We start from the raw sequence: 15610 nt of genomic DNA, 5'->3' as shown, positions 1-15610 counted from the left end.
ATAGACTCAGTAAAAACAAGCAAAACCTTTTACTTTAAAAGTCTTTTTCGTATATTATCGCATAGCCTATAGAAGGCAGTGTTTATTTTAGAGTTGCTACAAATAATTAGCGACTATTCGGTACATTTGGCTACTTTTTTTCTATTCGATATTCGGCTGATTAACTATTTCAAAATAATTACTTTAATTTATTATAATTAGTTTAACTTTAATTATTGTTATTGGGAACTATTCAGCCAAATTTCGAATACCTGATTAAACCGGGGGGAAAAAAACATAAAACAGGATTAATGTATAACTATTTTTTTTATTTTTTATTTTAACAAATAATTAGCATATTTGATACTTTAAATCTATAGGTGGTAAGCTATGATAAAAACATTTTGATATTTTGATGGTAGCTTTTCTTATAAATTATACATAATTTCAAAATTAGCCATTCACTGTGTACACTGCCACCGGCAAATAATAAGATATTTTTAGCAAGTTTTGTTCGGAAAATGTTTTGCGTTTGATGACCACTGCTCGTAAAGAGCAGTTTATAGTCTATATCAGATGTCTTTTAAGACATCTGACACAGACTGTGTAAGTTAAATAAAAAAATCATTGTTCTACAGGGCAATGAAGAACTATAGGTAAACCTAGTAAAAAAATACAAAATTCTTAACAAACACAAAGTAAATTTAGATAAAGCTTAAGCGAGCTAAGATCATTTTATTTTTCGCTTGTTGCGCTCTCGTCTCAGTGGAGGGTTTTTAAACATTAGGAGTTTTAATTGAAATAATAAAAATAAAAAAAATTGCTGCCCTTGCTAAACCCTCTGTCGATTTAGCAGCACTTCCTTGTAGCAGCAGGCTATAAGATAGTTGGTGTAGCAATACTCCCTTGTAGAAGCATGCTGTACGATAGTCAGTTTATGTAATAAAGCCAATAAATATTTTTTATGTTTATGTTAAAAAGTCACCACTTTGAGCAAAACTGAAGAAGATACTGAACAAATTTTTTTTTATTTGCGAGAAAAATCCTTTTTTAACAACACTTGCATCTTAAATGGCATACTAAAACATAAAGTTGTATATAAAAACGTTATCAAACATAATAATAAAAAATATCAATAAAAAAACTGCAATATATATAAAAAATTAAAGCAACAAAATCAACATCTAAGCTAGTATCTAAAATATCCCCTACGAGCTTTTTTGCAAGCAGCACATCTTTTTTGCATTGATTTTACAACAATGTTGCAGATTTAGTTTGGAACTCTTCTTTATATGGTATTTAGTTCTTGCTTTAGGCTATATTTGGATCATATTTGCATCTTGACTAGTTTTTTTCTCCTTCCAAGCCCAAATAGATTCGATTGGATTAAAATCTAGTGATCAAGCTGCCCAGGGCAATAAATCTGTTTTATTTTATTTTATCCATGCTTTTACTGTACGAGCAATGTGGACAGGCGTCTAATCTTGTTGAAATTGCCACCATTAGTTTCGATCAATCACAATGTCTACTGATGGAAAAATGCAATTCTCTAGCGTCTTTATGTATGTATATTGGTTTATTCGACCTGTATAATTGTTAAACACTCCTACTCCAATAAAATTAAAGCAATTACTATACTTTTCTGATTTTATATTTTCTAAAAAAAATCTTTGCTTTTTCTATTTTTACTTCAAATTTACTTTCATCACAAAAAATTACTTGCTTCCACTTCTGCAAAGACTACCCAATTATCTCCTTACACCACCTTAATCTTGTGAGCCAATCTCTGGCCGTCAACATAGTTTTTCTAACAGCTGCAAAGTCAACAATTTTTTCCTACGTAAAGTGTTTCTAACTGTGTTTGACCAACAGGCCCGTGTTTAGTTCATCCTGGCCTCCATCTACACTACACTACAACGTTGATATCGTTAAAAAGAACGTTTTCAATTTGAGGAACAGTTGAAGTTGACAGACATTTCTGTCCACTATTAGACCTGTAGCAATTTTTCACCCTTTTTAAATTTGAAAAGGAACTTTCTCTGGTACAATTTGTAACAGCAGCTGAAAGAAACATCCTCAGAACAACGTCGACATATGGGAATATGGATTTAAGATTCTTCGATTGAATAATCAAAAGTAAATCTAGATGATTTGGTTTTCTAGTTGCAGACATATGCAAACATTTATTTGGAAAATTCCTTTGGGTAGATTTTTAAAAGTTCTTAGATGTGCAATGTAATTGCAACAGAATTTATATTTGGAAGACGGAAAAAAAATTCAAAACAAGAGATAAGTAGAGCATAAGCTTGATCAACCTTTAGTTTAGTTTTTGCATCTTAAGCTCAGCTAAAAGTCAATCTATTTTGACATTAACCTTAGCTTCTTATTTTTTTCTCTTCCACTAATGCTTGATGTCTCAACTGACGTCAATCCGTCATGTTAGGTTTTGTAGGAACTTTTTCGTTTCTTCTCAGCAATCCGCCATGTTAGGTTTTGTAGGAACTTTTTCGTTTCTTCAATGCGTTAAAGCAGAATAAAAGGTATCTGTTGAAAAAGCCAAAGAAAGATGCAGCTGCTGCAAAACTAACCAAATTCAAAAAATGGCCGGTGCATAAAAAATATTCAGCTAGTGGGTTTAACTCCTTGATACCGACTTGCAACCCAGTGGTGACCCCAGACATACTGGAGGCATTATTATTAGACTGCCCAAGGCAATCAGTGATGTTGATGTCATGTATCAAAATTTAATTTTGACAAGATTAAACTTATCTTCTGCTCCGTGACCTCTCGTTAGAAGAGTGATAAAAAAAATGTAAAATTGGTTTTCCGTCAACCATAACATACCGAACAACAAAATTTGAAAAAAAGAGTTGATCTACTTGCGAAACGTCTGTGGTTGAATCAACTATAATTGAATAATATTTTGTAGCTTTAAGTTCAATAACTGTAGGAAAGAAGCTTGACAATATAAGAAATGTTATTTCAGACTTGTCAAGTGCTCTTTTTAAGGCAATTTTAAAATATATCAAATAAAAATATAAAAACGTTTTATAACTACCAATTATTTGTAAAAGAGAATCGCCAAGTTCCTGGATAAACTCTTCTTAAATGTTATCTGAAAATAAGCTTTTTGTGCTACTTTACCTTGGTTTACGTGTTTATATGTTTTGCTAAAAAAACGAGTTGAATTCATCTAGTAACTCTAATAAGCCAAGGAAATTTTAATTATGACAATGATCCAATTTTATAATGTGTTCCACAAAATGCTAACCCTCTGATGCGTTATGCGTAAAAAAACTCTTTAGATTTTTGTTGATAAGTTTACATGAATATGTATATATTAATAGACCAATAGATTAAAAAAATAAAAAACCTAAGAATATTAATATACTTAAACTTTGGAAGAAACTTGTTGACAGACACCACCCAACGCAAAACATTTCTCCAATATTCCATTTCACTCTGAAACTGTTAAACGAAATTGCAATCAATCCTGGAACTTGATTTAGCGAAGAAAATTGCAATCAATTTTGAATTTAACAAAAAAATTGCAGTCTATCCTGAACTGCATTAAATAAACGTTTCACTTCAATTAACAAAGATATTGATTGAATTATTTTGCTCACGCTCACTGATTGCTTTATGAACAATTTCCAGTTGCAAAATTCACTTTTCCTTGCTAAAGAATTCTTAGTTTTCCTACTCTTAGCAGAATCTACCAACCGATCGCGTTCTTTTAAAGAGATAACTCTTTTGAGGCACGTAACAAAGTTCTTACATTGTCACAGGTTTCTGAAAAATCTTGATTTCTTGAAAAATCAGCGCACACTGATGGAGTCCAAAGTTGCTGCCTTTTTATTAAAATCTTTATCACGAATCTGATCCATAGCTGTTATACGTGAGGCAATTCATTGCCTCATGTGATAATGCATCACAAAATGTTGTCAACTTTGGCATAGACCCAACAACATTTAGGTTTGCAATTCGTTATAAAGTTGCCTTTTTTTTCTATTGCCATCGCTTTTTTTTAGCCAGATTTATCAATGTTATTATTTGGTCACTTCTACTTTGACTTGATCACTTCTGAATTATTTTTTTTATTCTGAAAGTTCAAATAATTTTTCAGCAGCATTTTCAATTATTTAATTGAATAATTATTTGAATCACTTATAAAGAATTTAAAGACTTTTTTACTTTTTTTGTATTACGCAGCCTGGTTTTTACGTTTGTTTTTTAAACGCTGCGATAAATAATTTGAGTCTTAGAAATTAATGGATTCAAGATTTAAAAAAAAATTAAAAAAAAAAAAAATTGATTTTTTGCTGGTCGGCTTCTCTAAACGCATTGTACCCACAGCGGCTGCCTAGGCTGGACATATTTTTATTTTGATTATATTCTGTCAATGTGGATATAGTTATGAATTTTGTACATCCGAGAAGATTATGAAAGAAGTAGAACTTTTAATACGAAAAAATTTATACGAAGCTTTTATGTGGACATACAGACTTGAAAAGATTCAGTTATCTAATAAATTATTTACCACCAATGACTAAAAACAATTCACTAACATCCACTAAAATTTCTCGTAAAATTGCCACTAAAGTTGAAGCAATTGCAGTAGAAATCATATCAGATGTTGCACTTGAAATTACAAAAACATCCCAACATACTGCTGATGAATCCAATTTAGTAAATACTAGTGTTTCTTGTGATGGTACTTGGCAACGTTGAGATTTTTCCTCACACAATGGTGTATATCTGTGATGACAGGAAAAGTTTTGGATTGTGAAGTATAATCCAAATATTGAATGCAATGTTTTTTGATTGGAAAGAATAAAAACACCCTGATGCATATATAAAGCTAAAACTCGTTTTTGTATTATACTAGCTCATCCACTGGTATGAAGCTGGTTTAAAGATTACTGGTATGAAGACATTTAATTAACTTTGCTGGAGCAAAGTTAATTTTTGAATGCTCAATTGAAAAGTATAAACTTTGCTATACTGAATTTTATTCTTAGCTCCAATTAACTGCTTGCAAAATGCATGCATGGAAAAACTCAGAACGAAAATGATTCTTAATAGGATGATATGGGAACGATACCGAAAACAAAATTTTATTACATTTGGAATTTGCAACATTTGATGTTATTGAAACTTTATTTGAAGAAAAGCATTAGTAATGAATTTTGAAAAACTCAATATGATTCATGGAGAATTTATGATAGATGGCTGCAATAGGGAAAGTTAAATACGTTTATACCAATCACCATATAAAATCAATCTGACGTTAAGTTCCGTTGAAAAACAATCAAGGGCTGTAAAAAGAAAATGTAAAAATGATGAGAAAAAACAAATACACAGATATCTTATATATTATATATACACAGATCTCTTTATGCTGCTGGTAGTTTTGCTCTAATCTTTACAAACATTTGTTGGTTTTTTAATTATTTTTTAAGCGTTGTAAAATGAGATATAGTGATAATAGATAAAGGTGGTTTATTATTATAGATGGTTATCATTATAGGTGGTTTTCATGACAATATAACTGTAATTTTTCGATTTAATTATGTTTAATGATAATATCTTTTATATGATCGACTTTAATTTTGAGAATAAAATTTTAATTCCAAGATAATTTTGAAAGAGGTATGCCACCTTAACATATTTAAAATGACTTTATCTTATAAACTCACTAAATTTTTTGTAAAATAATGTTTCTTGCTTTTTGATATGTTATTAGAGTTTATTTAATTCATAAATAAAAAGTTTCTAAAACTTTTTATTTATGAATTAAAGAGTTGATTAAATTTTCCATTTTAGGAAAAAAGTCAAAAAAGTCAAATGTCATAATTTTGCTGGGACATTTTTTTGAACATTTTCGGCCAATTTTGAGTTGCCCTTGTTATTAATAATAAATTTTAAAATAGCCGCCACCAAACGATTTAAAACTATCGACGTAAAATTCCGCTACTAAACCTATTTAAAACTACCGAACTTCCGTCGCAAAAAAGCCTTTTTAAGAATTGTTGCTAAAATAGCCACTCCTGATGGTATATCAGTGAGGGTGACAAAGTCTTTGTTCGTGAAAGTTTAGTAAAATCAAGTTATAATCTTCCTAAAGCCGAAGAAGATATTATGAGTTAATTCATAATTTTTATAAATAAAATATTTTAAAATATTAGAATTATTATAAGAAAAAATTAAAAAGTGCCGACTCGTTTAAACTAACGAAGCGATGGTTCATTCAGTAGTATTATGCGTAGCCCAATAAAGTCCCTGCGTAGTAAAAATACTTCTATACTAGAAAAACAGAAAAGTATGGAAACATGCATCTTAGTGATATTTATGGATATACTTTTCCATGGTGCTGTTTAATCGTGATTGAGCCATTGCAGTGTGGAGAATGAACAGCATTCCGCTGTTGCTTTAACAGTTTTTATTAAGCTTGTTTTGGAAATAGGGGAAGGAGGGAGGGGTGCTAAATAAGGGGCGGGGAGAGGCTAAAATAATGGGGGCAAACACTAGCTCTCCCCTAATATTTTAGTTAGGGCAGAGGGGGGGGGGGCAGAGAAGGCTATCGCACTCTCCACCCCCCTGTTCCAACACTAGCAATTCTGCATATAAAAACATAGAAAATGCTGTAATGCTGTGTTGATATAGAGGAGTCTATAAAAACATTATTTCTACTTGTGTAAGAGAATTTTCAATTTCATCAGAAATGAACTTAAAACCAATCTTTTATTGTTTAAAATTAACCAATCAAAAATTAACAAGTAAACACAATGTTGTATTGCTAAAGAAAAAAAAGAAAAACAAATTTATACAAAATGTAACTTAAAAATAATGCCGAAACCCGGGATTGAACCAGGGACCTTCAGATCTTCAGTCTGACGCTCTCCCAACTGAGCTATTTCGGCCATAGATGGAAGAATATAGTTAAAAAAGAAATAGTAGCATTTTTGATTTTTAAGAAAGTAGCACTACCAAACAACAAAATTTTTGAAAAATGTATTTTATCTTGTCATCTGTGACGGAATCAGGAAGGAAGGGGGAAGAGGGAGGGGGCATTCTCCCGCCCCCTTCCTAATCAGAATCTAAAAGTCCTAAAGTTTCTTAGAAATGCAGGTCCTTTTTTTTATATAGGAGACGCAAATGTGGTACAAAATAAAAAAATATTTTCACTTTCTCCCCCCCTTTCCTCTTCTCCCCCCCCCTCCCTCCCCCTAAGAAATCCTGGTTCAGTCACTGCTTGTCATTGTGCCTTTTATACAACAAAAAAACATAAAAAAGAGAAGGAATGAGTGATATTTATGATATAGTCAGGTTCTTACCGACAACGGATTTAAAATTTACTTTAAAGATTTCGTTTAAGTTCTTTTAGGATTGTTTCTTTAAAAAATTCCGTTCCTAAATACTGTTTCGATTTCATCTTTTTTTTTTGTTCCAAAATACTATTCCGATTTGATATTATTGCTGATTTTAACCAGAAGAAATAAAGTCTTTCTCTTTTATCTTAATTAAAATGACTTTTTTAGAAAAAAAAATGTGTGTGTAGGGTAGATTAGGGTCATACTAAAAAATTTCTAAGATGTAAGTAGTTGCTTTAGATTTTTTGAATCGACATTACGTGGTAATTATAGGAATCAGTATAACTAGCTTAATTTATATGCAGTAATTAGCGGCTCTTGTCTAATTAAAACGCTATTACACCTTTTGCGTTTTTAAAATAATATCATCATGCATGAATTAATTTGTGGTGCAAAATTTTGATGCTAAAATAATAAAATTCAATTTTTCATAACCAAAAATATGTTTGCTACATGGCTTACTATATAACAGGCCTTGCAAACGCGCGTCTTGCGTAAAAAACTGGAGGCAAGATTAAAAATATTTCTTTGCAGTAATTTACATTTTCAGTTAGGCGATTTTCGCATGAATATAATGTTTGTATGATATATCTACTAAAAGTAACTTATAAAAAGTGAAAAGATGAATTTATTATTCTTTTTTTTTTTAATTTTGTTTATAACTAACATTGTAATATAACTAACGAATAACATTTATAAAAATTTTAAATTAACTTAAATGTATCTAAAACTAATTATGTTTAAACAATTTAGTATATATAGATTTATATATTGCTATAATTTCATATTAGCATTTACCACAAAATTTATTAATGGGTTTTTTAAGTATTAAAAATAAATTTTTGAGAAAAAAGAGATAAAATCTTTAGAGAATAAAAAGTAAATACAAGCTTTTTAGATATTTTACTAAACACTATTTTACAGTTTTTGTTAAAAACATTGCAAAAATTTTACTTTGCGCTGAGTTTTATCAACTTCTGCTTTGGCTCCTTGTGGGAACAAGGTGAATAGAGTCGACAATAATTATTAAATAAAATATTTGCCATTGTTAATACATGATGTCTTTGCATACCTAATGAATAAAATTCTGATAGCATCATAAGGAGGTTACACAGTGATGACCGACAAGTCGCGACGTTAGAATTATTTTGTTCTAAGTCCATATTTTTGCAAACTGAGAAAATCGATGTCAAAGTTTGAGTTTGTTTGCTGCTAAGTTGAAAAAATTATTTGGGAGTTAAAGATTTCCTTTAGATTTATGATTTTTCCGTTGTTTATTTTTAAATAAAAAAAACTTATAAAAATTTCGCTAACGCCCATATTTTCCCACCCACTTTTGGAGATAGAACAAAATAACTTTTGTATTTTGTAAAATACAAAAATGTTATTTTGTTACATCTTATATATTAAATATATTAACTACATTTTCTAACAAAGACATGTTGAAAATCGATGAAATTTTGTTCTAGGTAGTCATTCTTCTTACGCAGTGCTGTTGCACCCCCACGCCCCTAAATTAGGGTTGGTTGGGACCCGGCGAATCTATGGGAACTCTTTTTAAAGTAAAAGGAGTTTTTTTTTTTTTAAATACCTAAAAATGGAATTTTTGAAAATTTATTTTGGGAGGGGCTCTGACCCACTAGCTATTGCACTGTTCTTACAAGTTTGTTTGATACCTGTTCGCGCCGGCTCTGAACAAGACTAAGACATCTAATTTAAAACAGAACACTTCGCTACATAATAAAAAAAGGTAATATATAGCGTATAGGAAAGGGATGAAAAATATTTATCAAAGAAATAGCTTTTTTAAAATTTTCTATCAATTATTTAAGTCTTACAGATATTTAAGTCTTACACAACAATTAAACTAATCTAATTACAAACAACATGCAAGATGAACTTGATTTTATTTTTCGTATACCTGTGATTCTATTACAAGAATTTAAGTATTTATTAAAAACTATTATAAATAATAAGCTAAATAAGAAATTTTATCAAGATTTCTAAATAATAATAATTATTATATGTTTTATATATCAATACTAAATAAATAACAGAGAAAGTCATATATAAAATCACTTTATTAATGCTTTGTAAAATGCAATATCAACAGCAGGCATGTATGAATACATGGAAATGATATCATTGGCTTTTTTAGCAGATAAAGACTGATAAGGAGCACGTAAGCAAGCTGCCATTGGTATATTTGTCTTTAATGGTATGGTAAAAATGTTTGATGCTGCTCGCTTGACAAACTTATTAATACGAGCTTGTGAATAATTGTCTGAAAATGAGGTTTTAAAAAAAACATGGTATGGCAGTCCATTTTGATAAACAAGATTTTTAACTCTTGTATAAGGCACTAACTTATAACTTGAAAAACCAGCAACAACTGAAAAATTCTCAGCAAATTCTGAAAAATTTACGGTTTACATTTTTAATAGCTCTTTCTAGTCCAAGCGGACTAAATATTTCTGCAACAGAGAAAGATTTTTCAATTTGACTATGAAAGTCATCACATTCTTGAATGCTGGAGTGACCTGGCTCGCAGAACTTTTGCTCAATGACTTTAATTTGTGGGTATCGTATAATAAATTCACATAAAGCTGCTGACATGAAACTATTGCGGTTTTGTGGTACACATGAATCGAACCAAAGTAGAAACTTATTTACGTCAAGGTCATCCATGATTTTCAGAAGCAGACATGTTACAGCACTGGCAAGATTATTTCCTCCACGACCAGCCATAGCTTCATGCCAAAGGATGCAATAATCTTTCTTGTTAAGCGAACAATGATCAGTTAATTATAATTTAAAAGTTTCCGTTTGTAATAAAAGTTTCCAACATTAGCCCGAGGCAAACTTAAAACATTTTCAAGATCAATACAAACAACTGCAGTTTTAGGATCAGCATTTTGACGATCTTTATCACGTTCAGTTTTGGTATCATTCCTTGATGTTATGTGCTTATTATAACTATCTGTCTGCTCATTGCTTGCATTATAAATGTTGCAATATTCATAGCATGTGTCACATAAATCTTTCTTTGGTTTTTGAAATTCTATGTTGAACTCGTGATTGAAGATATAACGATACATATGTTCTTTTACTGGTATATAGTCATTTTCATCACAATATATTTTAAAAAGATCATACAGTTTACCTATATTGAGTGATCCTTCCATATACTCTTTAAATGTCTTTTTCCTGCAATAATGGGCCTCAATTCTTGGGAAAAGATTTATATGGTCTCGTACAACTTTTTTAGAATCTTCCGGTAAGCTTTTTTTTAGATGTCTTCCAAATTTTGATTGCATTGGCGTTCCAGTAGTTAAGCATTTATCAAATTTGTGAAAGTAAAATATTTTTGGCTACTAATATTCAATGTTGAAAGATAGTAGGATTTACAAACTCTATATTGTGTATTAGAAACAAAGAAGCTATAATAATAAGACATTTTTCTTCTCGAATTTTCACCAGCAGCTGCCCGACAGCGTTTTTTCTCTAGTTTTTCGGTAGTTTTTGAATAAAAATGTTTTTTACCGTCATCATCTAAGGTTCAAAAGTTATCAAATATAACTTGACGCTCGATCTCAGTTATATTAGTAGAGCATTTGAACTTACAATTTCTGCAACTTTTTAGCGTTGCGATAGATCTTTCAGGCACTTGTTTACCTTTTGAATTTTTATAAGCTTTACCCGACTGACGTTGCATTTTTCTTATATTTTGTTTCCAATTACTCGTATCAGCTTTACGTTTTCTAGATATTCTACCATGGGGTGACCAACGATAAGGTGTAATACCAAGCGACTCTAAAGATTAAAAAACTCCATTACCTTTTTTACTTGATTATCTAGGATGCATAAATAATAAATTATTTTGTTTTTTATGCATTCTGGATAATTAAAATAAAAAAGTGAAAAAATACCTTCGTTTTGATTTAGAGTATGTTCCATTTTTTGGTCAATATTTTTAGTTGCTATTTTGAAAATTACAATAACAACAAAATTATTCCGTACAAATATGTAATTGTAAATATATGATTGGTTGATCGGAGTTAAAATAAGATAACATTTTCAAATTTGCTTATTTAGGAGATAAAACAATGCAATATGGCATGCAACACCGTATTAAGAGTTTTATATGTTTTCAATATAAATAAAATAGAAAAACATAGCGCAAAACTATTCAAAACTATAAAAACTCGATTTTTTCAAAAAGTGAAGATAGAACAAGATAATTCTAACGTCGCGAAGTGTCATTATATACTTCATAAAAAAGAATGTAACAGTAAGTTGCCCATTGACAGACTTTGTCACCAGAAATTGTTAAACCTCCTCGATTTATGTCCTTTACAAAATTTTTATACGTTTCATAGAAATAAAAGGTGTCATCTGGATTTTCATCTTCACGAATAATGTACCCAGCAATATAAACTAATGACATTTTAATATCAACAGTCAATGAATAACACAGAGCAGGTAAATTGTCAATTAAGTTGCAAATACCCTCGCTTGGTAAAAATTTACATTTTGGACAAGAGTGATCTGAACCTAGATTGGCTAACACATCTGAACTTTTGTCAAACTTTAATAGCAACTTTGTACGGTATATAGTTACTTTTTCAAGAACTTGTTGAACGGAAATAAAATAAGTTCCTTCTGAGCCTTGTCTTAATTTTCCAAAGAGCTTTTCTAATGGATCTGTTGTAAAGTTGCCTATTAATACATACTGATGAGTTGTATCTAAAAGATATTTTGACAACTGAACCAAACCATAAAAGGTCTGAGCTAAACGTTTAGCAGTGTCTCTTGTTAGTAATTTGACTCTTTTTCCTGTTTCTTTTTTTTTCATTTGTATTGCAAAATCACTCACTGCAGAAAGTTTGCTTAAATTGTCATCATTAGCAGAAGCAATAACAGTTCGATTAAAATCTTTCAAACGAATGTCTGCATATGGACTGTGAACATTACAAATTTTCCGAAATTCAACGACTTTAGAGATGAAAATAATCGCCCCTTTATTTTCATGCAGGTCTGGATGACTTTTTAATGCTGACAATGTTTCATTGCAAAACACTTGCAGACAAGTGATAATTTTTTGTCTTTCAATTGGCTTTGGATAAACAGAAACTTCTGTTAATTTAGACATTTTAACACCGTGCTATTTTTTTTTCTCCATCAATATAAAATTCAAGTTCTTGAGTTTTTTCTGTGATCCAGTTATTACGTACACTTTTTAATAAATGAACATAATCAAATAAAAGAAAAATATTGTCTTTAGTACATGCTTCTTTTTTTTTCAAAAAAGTCATAAAACTTCTGATTGACTCTGTTACCATCACAGACAATAGCAACAACATTGTCCCCATTATTTTTAATTGCATCAAGAATCAGGGTTGTCTGTCCAAAAAGAAACTCAGCATCAAGTTCTCTGACTGGCAACATTTTGTAAAGAAATTTTGGTCCATTAAACAATGTTACAACCAAAAAGCTCAGTACTGTGTTTGCTAACAGATGAGGTTTGTTAACTGATTTACCAAATACTATGCCACCATGATACTGCAACATTGGTTTAACATAAACCTCATCAAGAAGTAAAATGCGTGTTTTTTGTCTATCATCTCTAAGATTAGAGAAAATATGTCTGATATAAGTGGTATCATCTAAAGACTTACATTTAGATGTAAATCTTCCTAAAGTACGTAAACCTGGAAGTTCAAAATCTTCTTTGATGTGATTGTAGGCTGATCGTAAAAGAGAAAAATACTCAAATGCTCGCACAATTGTTTCAATTGGATACTCTTTTTCCCCAATACATGTTTTATTCATTGACAAAATTTGTTGATATACAACTTCTTTTTTGGGTGTTATTTCACAACAATTTAAAAATCTTAATGCTTCTTGGATATGAGAAAATTTGTTCATAATATAAACTCGGTTAGATGATAAAGTCATAACACTAATTTTAACTCCACAATGAAATGCTTCAAAAGTGAGATCTTTATAATATAAAGATCTCACTTTTGAAGCATTAGATTTCTTCTTTGCATATATAAATTATATATGCAAAGAAAAAATCTAGAAATAGCACTTTCCTTTAAAAAGTCTGAAGACTGAATATATTATATATCATTGCATAAATAATTAATAATAGCAAAATTAAATTGATTAGTTTTTAACTTTTCATATAAAACATTAATACTTTCTATTTTTTCTTGTGAATTAAATATTGCTGACTCGTCCTCTTCTTACCAGCTTGGCTTTATACAATCAAATACTGACGGAGCATCACTAGGTCTCAGGTTTCCATAATCAGTAACAGTTGAATAATTTTTTGGCCAATGTCTTTCACATACTACGGTGTTATTAGTATCAGGAACATTATCTCTTGTTCGTTGGATTGTTATAATACATAACAATCCAACGAAAACGTTGGATTGTTATGTATTATAACAATCCAACGTTTTCGTTCTTCAATGTTTCTTGGAAGTCTAAATGTTTTAACTCTATTCTGAGGATTATAATTGCCATTGCAATTTGTTACACAACATCGACGAACCATTTTTTAATTACTAAATTAAATCCTTTGCTTAATCCTTCACCTCTCAACTAACTTTTTTTTTTAATTTGGAAGTTATTTAAAATAATTACGGGTGTTTTGTTATTGTAAATTTTATGCAAATATTAAATTTATGCATATATATATATATATATATATATATATATATATATATATATATATATATATATATATATATATATATATTCAACTTAAAATAATTTTATTAAACAAAATTTTAAATGAAAATATATTTTTTTTTATTTACAGCTTCTTCTATTGTATTCAATGGAGCAAAAGAAACCTCGGTTAATGGAATATTATTTGATTTTCTAAAATACGTTTCATTTCAATAAGGTGATGGAAAAGAGAAGAAATTTGTTTAGATTTTATTCAATTATATGTAGAATATATTCAATTATTTGTAGATCTTATTCAATTATATGTAAATATATGTAATATTTAAATATATTTTTCAATAAAACAACTTTTATCTCTTGCTTTAATAATACTATTTTATTTAAACTAAACTGAAAAAGTTCTAAATAGTCTAAGTATTGACTATAAGTAGATTTAATATCCGTAATATACCTTAATAATGTAATAGAGAAGTGCAACAGCACTATTGGTCATGCATACTACGTTTTGATGGTGATCTCAGTTTTTATCAACGGTTTCTGTGATAACAAAACGTTTTTTAACAGCCGGTTTAACGTTGATAAATCAACGTTAAAAAAACTGTCATTCTTAACGTTGTTTCAACGTAAATTCAACGTTTTTTTAACGTTATTGTAACGTTTTTTTGCGTCGAATCAACGTTGATATAACGTTTGAACCTAACGTTGATTTAACGTTGTTAAATCAACGTTGAAAAAAGCTTTCATTCTAAACGTTAAACCAACGTAAATTCAACGTTAGGTTTCAACGTAAGTTCAACGTTATTTCAACGTTATTTGCCGGCTGGGCCAATTTCAGGGTGTGAGGTCCGGTTCTTCGAACAGGATCCCCATTAGAGAGGCCCCCCCCCAAAAAAAAATTATAAATAATTAATTTCGGAACTTCTCAAGCACGTTGCTGCGACAGGATTATTGCACACTGCACAGTTCCTTTATCAGTTTCCCAATCAATTGATATGCGGTAGTGGTGTAGTGGTAGAGCGCTTGTTTATTAGCGAGAGGTTCCGAGTTCGAAACCAGTTGAGCGCGGTATGGTAGAACCACGTCCCTGGTAGAACCACGCTCAATTGATTTCACCGCGCAGAGGCCTGGTTTGTCAAGGTTCGTGTTTCGGAGTTATAGAGTTGAGAGAGGCTTATACCACAAATAAGTAGCCTCCTCACATGACATCGCAAATGGCGGTTGTGTTTATTTAACGGTGAAAAGGTAAAAAGAGAAAAGGAAAAACGAAATAAAAAATGTTAAAGGACAAAAAAGATAAATTAAAAATAAAGTAAAATAACAAAAGTATCTAAAGGTATAAACGAGCTAAAAAATTAAAGAAAAATAAAACAAGAAAATGAATAAAAAAGTAAAACAAACTAAAAGATTTAACAAAATAAAATAAAAACAATTAATTAAAAACGAAGAAACAAGTTAAAAGAAAAATTTACTATTAAGAAATAATTAGATAATTATTACATAATATTTAGATAGATAATTATTAGATAATAGATTAGATAATTAAGAAATAATTATCT

The 15610-nt window shown here is 29.9% G+C and overlaps 1 non-coding gene across 1 annotated transcript; it reads right to left on the bottom strand.

The window, feature by feature from the left end:
• Nucleotides 1-6829: 6829 nt before the first annotated feature.
• trnaf-gaa (transfer RNA phenylalanine (anticodon GAA)) lies at nt 6830-6902 on the bottom strand. Its single transcript has one exon. It is a non-coding gene; the product is annotated as a tRNA-Phe (tRNA).
• Nucleotides 6903-15610: the final 8708 nt, after the last annotated feature.

The sequence above is a fragment of the Hydra vulgaris genome, chromosome 01 (genome assembly GCF_038396675.1).
Source record: "Hydra vulgaris chromosome 01, alternate assembly HydraT2T_AEP".
Lineage (NCBI taxonomy): Eukaryota > Metazoa > Cnidaria > Hydrozoa > Anthoathecata > Hydridae > Hydra > Hydra vulgaris.
Note: the sequence above shows the minus strand (reverse complement) of the source record. Positions and strands in the feature narration are given on the sequence as shown.